This window comes from Stegodyphus dumicola, chromosome 12 (genome assembly GCF_044657685.1).
Source record: "Stegodyphus dumicola isolate Sdum_Otavi_A_Nest chromosome 12, ASM4465768v1".
NCBI classification, from domain to species: domain Eukaryota; kingdom Metazoa; phylum Arthropoda; class Arachnida; order Araneae; family Eresidae; genus Stegodyphus; species Stegodyphus dumicola.
Genome location: NC_140779.1, coordinates 116,866,230 through 116,877,486, shown reverse-complemented (window position 1 = coordinate 116,877,486; position 11,257 = coordinate 116,866,230). Strand labels below are relative to the sequence as shown.

Sequence of the window (11,257 nt, the reverse complement as noted above, 5' to 3'; positions counted from 1 at the left end):
TATCTAAAGCAAAAATGAAATAAATACAATGAAAATCGTCTAAAAGTGTACGAAAAGTCTTAATATGGAACGGATACTTTAATGTACTTTGTTCTGATGGACAACCGTTTTCTGTGATTATGATAAATGTTTAAATTTGTTATCGATAAGAATATTAAACTAAGTATCTATATGAAAAGGAGTTAGACATGCAAAAGTATGATAGGTAGAGCATGCTAAAAGTTTTAAAGTTCAAAAGATTAGGGTAAGATATTTTCATGTTAACTTGTACGTTTGATGAAGGTTAAATTGTTTAGTATAGAATAAAAGGTTTTATTTAAGATTGCCTATCTTATATGAAATTAAGAAATGATATTTGTATACCAATAAAAATTGTTTTTCTATTTAGATTAAAACTTGAAGCCTTTGATACTTAGTATGCGCTGCTAGATTTACTATCTGCCTCAAATTAACCATTAGTAATATAAAAATTTTTTATCTAGTATCTCTAAGCGGGATTCAGTATGAAACAGATTTTGGATAAAAAAACTTTTCAGTTCACCAAACAAGTTTGTGGCAACAGAAGTTGTATCAAATGTAAATAATGAATAATTAAAGGTTTTTTAAATTTCACTTTCCAAATTATTTTACAAAATTCAGATGGATCTCTTTTAGGCAGCTGTCCAGTTAAATTGCAGATTTTCGAATCAAATTCATGACCGTCTGAGTAACCTAGCCAGTAAATGACTGAAATAGGTATTTTTACTTCTTTCATATAAAACTATAATTCACGAATCATATGCCTCACAGTCTGCTTTCGATATGCAATAATTCTACTTTTAATAAAAAAAGGGGGTTATTGTAATTATTCAGATAAACTGTATTTCAAATGTTTCTATAATGAATTCAAATTTCAAGTCTGTGTTTCGAATTAAATACAAAGTAAAAATTGGCCCGCATTTTTTACCGCTTTGTTGGTCTAAAGATTTCTTCGTTTAAAATTCCTTGCTGAAACCGATGCTTCTTTTATACCAATACTAAGCCTAAAGATACTTAAAAAATACTCCAAACGTTAGCTCAAGGTGTTTATAAAGCACTGGAGTGTCTATTTGAAATACAAAAATTTATTATTTAGTCACCTTCGAAGAAGCGTTCATCGAAACACAACGCATTTTCTTCAAAGTTCCCAACCACTCGTTGAATCATTGGTAGAATACCTTTTTTTGGTATTCATTACAGATTGACCGTTAGAGCGTTTTGAATAACTTGAACTGTGTACAGACGTTGATCTCATAAAGGTCTTGATAACCGATTTAAGAATTGGAGAAATCAGGCAGTTTAAGTGCTTACGGCATTACAGGACTGTGTTTTAACCAAACAAATCCAAACATCTTTGCTGAAACCCCTTTTACTGAAAATGCGACATTGGGAAGAATGGTCGAAAAACACTTTATTTTAACATGATACTTTACCTTGGATAATGTCGTTTCATACATAATTTTTTTCTATAAAGAATATTATATTCAAGAATTTAAGAATCAACTTCAACTATTGCAAGTTTCACGAGCATGACATGACTTTTCTATTTTCTAGATACTTTTTTAGCAGAAAGATATATTAAAATACTTTGTCAATTATTCCTTTAAACTTAAGTGTCAAAAGAAAAACGTTTATTTTATGCAATCTCAAAGTATAATGTTTAAACATTTTTGTTTTTTATTTTTATTTTACTTTCATAACTCCTTCAACATATCAAGTTCAAATATGTGACGTTATAAAAATTTCAGGGTCATCTAAATTTGTGGCACTTTGGATTCGGGCCAGAGCGGTAATTAATGTTAACTATGGGCATAAATTTTAGGTAATCGCTTAAGTAAATAATTGTGTATTTCATTATCTTATTTTCAAATGGAAATAAGCGTTGAAAATTTGCCTTTAATTAATGCAGTTCTTAGTGTAGGAGTTTCCTGTTGTATTATTTGAGGAATGTTTTGCTAGGAAAATGAAACTACGTGTACAACTTTCTGAATAATTTTAAATGAAAGTTATTCATAAATAATGTTTAAAACATCTGATTTGACAAAAGGAAAAAAAGTTCAATATTCCTGTCCATAGTGGTTTCGAAAGTGTTTTTTTTTTTTTTTTTTTTACAGAATAATTCGTCCAAAAACATCTTGTATAAAGCCTAGAAATCGCATTTAGTTTTCTTCTTGATTATATTAATGCTGCTAAGTACATAAAATTTCATACTCTTGAAATGAAAGCATGCATTTCTATTATACTGCTAAATATTTCCACGAAATCAGAATTTTTCCCTCGAACAGACCTTCAAAATATTTTGCCTTAGGTATCTTTTTTTAGTGTTAGGAGTACTTATTAAGTTATACACAAGATGCTTTCTTAAAGAATAAATTATTTGCATAGTTTTAGAATATAAATATTAGAATATTTTAGATTTTTATCTTTTTTATTGGTGCTAAGTAACAGAAGAGAGAATAATGATGGAATGGCCTTAATCAACAAATAGACTTAGGTTTAGAGAAGCTAAGCCAAGCGGATGGCTGCCCCATTATTGGTGGAAAAGAAAATAAAAGCTATTTACAGAAGCTCTGGAAAGAGTGTAATCATATGTTTTATTTGAAAGTTTCTGGAGCTCTTCTTTTACTTGCTTCTATAATTAAGAATGTGTTTATTAATATCGAAACTGAAAATATTAGGTATGTTACAAGTAAAATTTGCAGAGCGATTATTAGTCCCACTTTATGATTAGAGTGTATTTTTCCCTTTCAATTTTTTCGTTTGCGATATTATTATTGTTGTTTATGTAAGTTTCGATTAATATTTAGTAAGCGAAATTTAAAATTTACATAAAATATTTTTCATTATAATAAAAAATTCTTCATTTTGTTTAAAAAATGTGGCCCGTCAACTGTCTTCAGGTAGTGCATTTGGCCGCCATGCAATTTGATTTTGAGAACATTGCTTTTCTAATCCCTCGGTTATATAATTTGCTCGGATCTTAAGCCATTGAACAACTATACGATTTTCTTCACCGATACATTAGGTTAGTGGTTCTCAAACGTTTTTCCCCATGAACTTCTTTCATCATTTGTTAGGCGACAATACCTTTTTCCTTTCCAAAATTCAACACATATACGTTTATTTAAATTTAGATTGTTTTTGTGTTTTATAAATTAAACAAGAAAAGTAGAGAAAATGTTGAAAACTACCTAAATTTGAGTAAAAGTAGTTTTTTATATTCATTAACTAAAACTAAATACTTAACAGGTAAATGAAAGGCTCTCTGCATCCCCCCCAAAACTAAATTCTTCCTAGGAGCGGAGAATATTCCCCTGTTTGTGAACTCTTGCGTCAGACGGATGAGCCTTGCTCTGTTACTCATATAGGACCTTTCGGATGTACCCTTATCTGCAATGTATCAGTTAACTACTTGAAACTTCTTGCCGACTTATTCCTTAACAAGAGACTTCGACTGTTGCCGCAATAATTTCATCTTCTGAATACTTGGTACCTTGTTGAATGACTTAGTTTTAGATCATGGCAGAGGACAGCTATCTGCTTAAAGGAATGGCGTCACGGAGGACTTTTTAAGGGACATTGACTCGCACTAACATGGTACATGTAGAAAACCCCAAAAACTGCCCTGTAATTAAGCCAATTGATTGGATTATGATTTCAGATCTAATTATCAGTGTTCATCAGTTTTACTATTTGGCCGTCCCCTGGGGTTGCGCAAACTGGCTTAGTACCTTACTATACAGTAGCAGCGGCTCTGGGAGCGCAATAGCACGGACTCGTTTCCTACTCCCAGAAACAACAGCCTATAGTGTCTCGGATGATCGTGGCTTAGGCCATCCCAGTAGGCTAACGGTATGGCCAGAAACACGATGTCTAAAGTTTGCATCCTCCCTTGGTGGCCTCCGATACCCAGAGTGTGCATGAGCGGCCAGTTCGGTCTTGGGGGCTTAAAGGGAGTTCAGAGTCTGCGTTGCGGGACTGAGGCAACCGTAGAGTAGCGAGTGATTTCGTTATATTCCTCTTTTGAGGCATTTTCTGTGGGCATTGACCGTCCCTGCCGCCTAATACACAGGTTGTTCACGGTGTGTCACCTTAGTTGCATTTAGTTACGGAAAAGGTTAAACAAATTTTGATTGATTACCACTTGTTCAACAACCAGCGGAGGAGACAAATAGTGATTTTGAATCTATTGCTCTGCTAAGATACCTAACGGCCACGATGGACCAGATACATGCGGCTTTTGACACTGACAGTAATAAAAAAACTTGAAATACTTAAGCAATTACAAAGAGTACTATAACTTATATACTCCTACTGTAATATAAAATCGCATACGTATTCACTATATAATGAAGTTTCTATGCTACAATGTAAATTACTAAGATATTTACTGGAACAAATTTTTAAAATTAGGCAAAAGACAATATGTAACCTTAGATTCGCATAGCTTTTGTACAGACACCAATTCAATTTGCTTTTTTGCTAAGTTTTATATCAGCCTTTTTATGTTTCATATATTCCGATGTATTAAACCGAAATAGTGTTTTCTAAGATAAAGAAATAATGCTCAATAAATTTCAGTAATTGAGTAAATAAATAAATTAAAGAAAATACAATTAATAAATTGAGAAGTTTATTACATACACTTTCAGGTTACAAATTTGTAAACGATTAATCCCAAATATAGTTTCTTACCGCTCCAGAAAAATTCACTGTTATGCTAGAAAAATAATTGCTGAAACTTTTACTTTGCATATAAGTCTCACCATTTATTGTTTTTTTCAATTTCTAGTCAAAGAAGTTTTTGATAATTTTTTCCGAATTCATTTAGCTACTTTCAAATAAAAATAGGAGATTTAATTTGAAAAAAAAATTTAGATACGTTACATGTCTCTAAAAAGAATTTATTTTGGGGATTAAGGAATTTTATCTGACTTACTTAACTATATGTGTCATAAGTTTTAGATCGCTACAAATATTTTGCCATTTTATGAAGCTGAAAGCCAATGAAAACATGGATTTGTTCTTGTACACTTGATTAAATACTATAAATTAATTTGTATTTTCAGAGGATCAATATCATGAATGCAATATAAATTCAACTGGAGACTCGGATCTGAATAACGTTCCAAATCGGACAGAAGAGTTCACTAGATTATTTTCAGATTGCAAAAAGCAAACATTACCTGGGTACGAAAAGACTCTGCTAAAAATCCTAGCTTTCTATGAGTTCTATAAAGCTAAAATCGATAAACAGATTGCCATTAAGATTATTTTCACAGAGCTGCCAGATTTCTGTTTCGAACACCAAGTGGAAGATAGTTGCATCTTGGTAAAACTCCTTCACGGTATTCACAATTTACCATGTACAGCTGTCCCTCATTTAGTGCTCGTCTTGTCGATCATAGGCTGTACGTATAAGATTCTACCTCGAGCAAAATACCAAAAGCACAGCATGAGCCAACTGGCATATTTCTTGCACCATACAAATAAATGCAAGGCTACTTTTGGAGGCAAGCGGTTGACAGAACTGATGCAAGAGACGAATCCATACTTGTTCGCGAAGCTGCTACTTTTTTCTGATTCAAGAAGCGTTTTAAAACTACTACACTACGGCCTCAGGTAATTAATTCTAAACATCAGCATGCCGCTCAACCGGGATAGCGGTTAGTGATACCGTACCGTAAAGACCAGGTTCGAAACCCGGAGAAGGTATGGATGTTTGTAAATGTATAGTGTCCGTATGCACTCATAAGAAGCGACGAGCATGGGGCACTCAATTATGCGGTAGCCGAAGATCTACTCTCGAGAGATTGGCGGTAGAGGAAGAGGATTGGGAGACTCTCGGACCCGTCCACCCGCGGTGCTCTCCTTCAAAATTGGGAGCGGAAATAAGAAAAGTCGTTCTCTCATCTGTATGGTGCCCAAGGCTATTGCCAACGACAGATGCAGTATTGCCTTCTTGCCACAATGATTTTTGTGGGCATGGTCTGATATCTAACAAGTGAGATTAGTCACAACGACAAATATCAGCATAAGGTATAGTTATTATTTATTACGAGCTCCGCCAGATCAGCAAGAAGTATGATCAGTGCTGCTATCTATGCCTTTTGAAATTTCTTGGGTCTATTTCTTTATTATCTCACAACTGCTTATAACTTATTTATTGCCTTTTCCTCTGTATGTCCTACCCGACATTTAAAATATATTAATGAAATTCAAGCGTTTTCTGCTGTTTATCATGAATGCCCAAATTTATATTCTTTTACATTTTAAATATGACGACTTGGGGGCCAAAACATATAGCTCTGTTCAGGCCCCAATTTTTAAGATCCCCCAACGGAGATGGGTCCGAGGATTTTCCACCCCTCTTCCCCTACCACCAATCTCTCCACAGGACTTCTAGCTCACTGCATAGTTTTAACGATTCTATGCCGTATATACAGTATAAAATTAGAAGCATCCATGCCTCCTCCAGGATTCGAAGCAGGGTCCTTCGGTATTGTAGTCAGAGTCACTGATCCTTATTCCGATTGGGCGTCACTATTCTTTTAAATCAGTCACGGAGAAATTTTGTTTTTTCCCTGATGCAATATTCAATAATATTGTTCAATAGAAATGATTAACCCTTTGAAAGCCAAAACGACCGAGATGGCCTTTCATTCAAATCACTACAACCGCCCGAAACGGCCGAGATTGCAATTTTGTTTTCTTCCCTTCCCTAAAATATGCAGTAGCAGGTGGCGTTTCACCAAAAGCGTTGTATCAGTTTATTTCAGATAGCTTGTACAAAAACATTAATAGAAGCTTCTTTGTTAAGAAGCAGAAAGGATTTTATTTGAAATCTTTACAACTTTTTGTGCGTTACTGGACGGGGAGGGGAGGACACGAGCGGGACGGATAATGGACGGGGACGGGCGTTTTCGTATTTTAAGCATAAATATTAAAAAAAGCTCCGGTTTTCTAAGGGTTAAACTTTGTTTGGTTACTTAACGTAGGTAATTTGAAAATATATTTTATTTATATTTTTAAGCTTAACTATTTTTAAATTATAGCATTATACATTTATGTAATCATATACATTTATGTAATTCATTCACAGTAATTCATGCAATTGGAAACATTCTTAAGTATACTCTTGTCCATAAATTAAGGATAATGCAAAATCAGGCAAAGGAAGAGTTAGAAGCAAAACAAATTTGACTTATTTCATTTATTAAACAAAAGGTAAAGAGCAAAAAAAAAAATGCTATATGTTTTATATTATTTAAATATTAGCGATTTTTTCTCCCTGGAGCAAATTACAAAAAAACCAATATTACATGGTTGGTATGATTGTTAATACATTGTATGTCTCCCAGACAATGCAATACAGTCCGCACAACGCCTAGGCATGCTGAGTATCAAATTATCGATCTGATCTTGGGGGATATTACACCACTCAAAACGAAATGCTCTCTGAAGTTCCGGTAGACATGTAGGAAGAGGTTGGCGGGCTGCAACTCGTCGGCCAAGCATGTCCCACACGTGCTCTACTGGATTCAAGTCCGGTGAGAATGCTGGCTAGTCCATACGGGTGATATCCTCCGATTGAAGGCATTCGCTTACGATGTTTGCACGGTGAGGACGGGCTTTGTCATTCATAAACACAAATTGTACGCCCATGGCACCCCGAAATAAACGTACATGTTGTTCCAGAATGACATTCCGATAGATTTGGCTTGTCATGGTTCCAATTTGAACATGCAGGTCAGTTCTGGAATCCAGAATAATTCCACCCCAAACGAGCACTCCTGCACCACCGTAATAGTGTCGTTCAATGATGTTTTCTTGGTGGTAACGGGTACCTGGAGCTCTCCATATGAAGGTCCGGCGAGAATCAGACTGCAAGCTAAACCTGGACTCGACGGAAAACATCACACAAGCCCACTGTTGCGGTGTCCACAATGCATGCTCTCTACTCCAGGCTAACCGCAGGCGACAGTGAGTTGCAGTAAGTGGAACGCATCTGACAGGTCTACGAGCATGTAGACCAATCTGCCCTAAGCGTCTGTACACGGTCTGCCTTGAAATTGTCGTACCAGTAGCTGAAGAGAGCTGACGAGACAGGTTTGAGGCTGTGCTCGGCCTGTTTCTTTTGGCAATAACTGCCAAATACCAGTCCTCATTCGTTGTTGTAACAGTGGGGCGACCTGTGCTGTAACGTCTACTCACATTACCATCATCTTGGAATCATTGCCAAAGCCTGGAGATGACACTCTGGGCAATTCCAAGTTCGTTTGATACTTCCAGTTGGGTACGCCCACATTCCAGACGGCCGATAATTCTACCACGTAAAAAATCATCCAAATGCGTCCTTTGTGTCATAACTATTCGGTTATTGCACTGAAATGCTTATAAAGCGCTTGCGAACAATTTTACTTCTTTGCCTGTATTCCTTATATATCACTCTCTTACACTCTCGTGATTGTGACGTACACTCTCGTCATTGTGATAGATTACGTAGCCAGCCAAATCGACCATCCTCACTGCCAGAACTGTAAGCTGTGATGGACGCCTGGAAGTCAATACGGCCACTTATCAAAAAATGGTGGAAAGTCTCCCAGGCCTGTGCAGGTTGTCATCAATGCAAAGGAGGGACCAGCATCATATTAATATATGCCTCAGGACTCTCCGAGTCCGTATCACTGAATGTCCCGATACTTTAGGCCAGATAGTGTAGAACCGACAAGCAAGAATCACGCTGAAAGCGTAGAAGAGAAATCTTCGTTCTTTTAATCGCAATGCAAAACTTTTATAAAATTATTTGGTTGGTTTAATTTAATTAAAGTGTATTAATAATTTATTAACAAGTAAAATTTTATTAAAAAGCTTTCTTTTAAACTAAACGTACTATATGTAAAATAAGGATAATGAATGTATGTAGATTAATATTTAAACCAATTTATGGAAATTTCAGCCAATTTTTTGAATAAAAGCGTATGTGTCTTGAAATTTTATTCATCGTTTTGTATTTTAACTGCAGCGAATACGTATTCGAGATGCGTATTTAAAACTAAGGTTGTCAATGCAAGTTTATTTGATAGATCCGTTAAAGGTTGTCCGTAAAAAAGCGTATCGCCTTCAACATTTTTCTTTCTTTGAGATGCATTTAAATCCTATTCATTACCTACGAAAAGAAAATCAAACTTAAAATTGCAATTCATTTATCGCCATTTAAGGTAATTATACGTAAAATTAAACGTCAAATTTCACCTTCAGGTTCAGTTAGGTATTTTTAGGAAGGTGACATAAGAACACATTTTCAAAAGCTTTTATCATTTTATCTAAAAATAATCAACTTAAAATGACTTACGGATAAGCGAAATCATGTTTTCATATTAGAAATGTAGATAAATTTAAGACTCTTACAATTTACTGTCTTTTTCCGCAATGTTTGATGCTGCATTTATTCATAAATGGTTAGCATCTTTCTCACCTTCTTTTTTTTTCTATAAGATTACATTACGGCTTTCATGTTTTTCAAACTTGTATACATGAAGTAATTATCCGAAACTAACAAATTTATTACTTGAATAATTGGCTTCATTTCGTATTTTTATTTACAGATTCGAATTACCTTGGCGAAATTCTGATATTCGAATTCATCCTTTATTCATATATTCCGCTCGCCTTTTGATTTCATTTGACAAAGATGATGACTCATTCGAGAATCTTGAGACGCATTCTGAGGTAAATAACTCTGCAGGTAAGCTGTCAAAATGTGCTAAAAATTTCCGCCTTTTGCTGCGCTCCTGCCAGAATCCTTGCATGGTGGTTGTGCTGTTGTCAGAACTTTCTTTTGTAAAAGAAACATCAGGATCCTGCCAACTCAAACAACTTCTGAAAGTTATTCTTCCAGGAATGGACTTTGAGACTTTTTCACCTCCCAGTCTAAAGCATTTAAGTCGCTATGTCATTAGGCAATGTATGTATGAGAATTGGAATCTTCCCTATGGAATTCAAAAACTTCCTGTACCTGAGATGTGTATGCAGTATCTCAACCTAAATATAAAATAAAAATTTTTTAAATTTTATTTTGGGGTGTCGTGAATATTTTCGTGAGCTCCCAATGACATCAAAAACTTCTTTTATTAACTCATAAGATACATGTACTCTATAGAACAGAAAGTTGATCATCCAACAAACCTTCAGGAACTGTCCGGAAATTAAAGAGAATTCTTTATTTTTCTTTCCAAGACGTGTTAGGAGTTTAAGAAGAATCAGGATCAAAAGCAAAATAAAATGCACTGAAAATAAACTGACAATGAATTAAATTGAGTAAAACGTAGTCACCAAAGTTTCAGGTAAGACTGATCAAGGTGAATACTGGATTCTCTATTTTTAGATTAGCGCCAGCCACTGCTTACCTTTTTCACTAAAGCTCTGAAACGACGTTTTATTATTACTGATCAGGCTGTTAACTGTCAGCAGTAATTGCTTTCATTTCTATCTCTCACAGCTACTTTGTTAGCAAACCAATTCTAGACTTAAATCTATTAGGCATTTATGAAACATTATGCAAATCTCGTCCAAAGCCTTTCAGCGATATGTTTCAAATGACATTAACTTATGGATAATCATGAGCAACGTTCCGTCGATTTTTCATTTTTCTTACAGCTGCACCAAATTTATGTAGTTATGTAATGTATTATAGTTCTATGTCGGATATGTGTAGTCCATTGTAATGCTATAGAGCATGCTAGATGAAGTATACTTCTGTGTGGGATTAGAGCAATAGCCTCTGAAGCAATAGCTAATTCTGAAACCTCATCCCGATAACTCTGGTGGGTCACAGATCCTCTATTGAAAACGTGCAAATGCGTGCGTTCATCGGTAATTATTCCTCCTCATACCTCCATACCTAAATTACTGATAATATTTACCTTATATAATGTTCGCAGGAATGGACTCCCTTCAGATGTAAACACATGTAGAATAAGATGTAAAACTAAACCTTGACTCGCCAATAAAGGGAACATTAGACCATTGATGTTCAATCCATGACATAAATGGTGATGGATTGAACACCATTTTTCTTTTATTGTGAAAACAGCGAAACACATACGCTTGGCATTCTGGCATAAAGGCCTTTTTCATTAACGCCTGCTGTATACAGTTTGTCGTGATACAACAGTTCCAGTGGCGGCTGCAAACTCTGATTGTAATTGCCAAGCAGTAGGTTTCCTATTACCAAACA

General features: G+C 35.1%; 1 long non-coding RNA gene across 1 annotated transcript; it reads left to right on the top strand.

Moving 5' to 3' along the window:
• The first annotated feature begins 600 nt into the window (after positions 1-600).
• Positions 601-10,094, top strand: LOC146993737 (uncharacterized). Its single transcript, XR_015044355.1, has 2 exons — positions 601-735; positions 9,627-10,094. It is a non-coding gene; the product is annotated as an uncharacterized LOC146993737 (long non-coding RNA).
• The last annotated feature ends 1,163 nt before the right edge of the window (positions 10,095-11,257 follow it).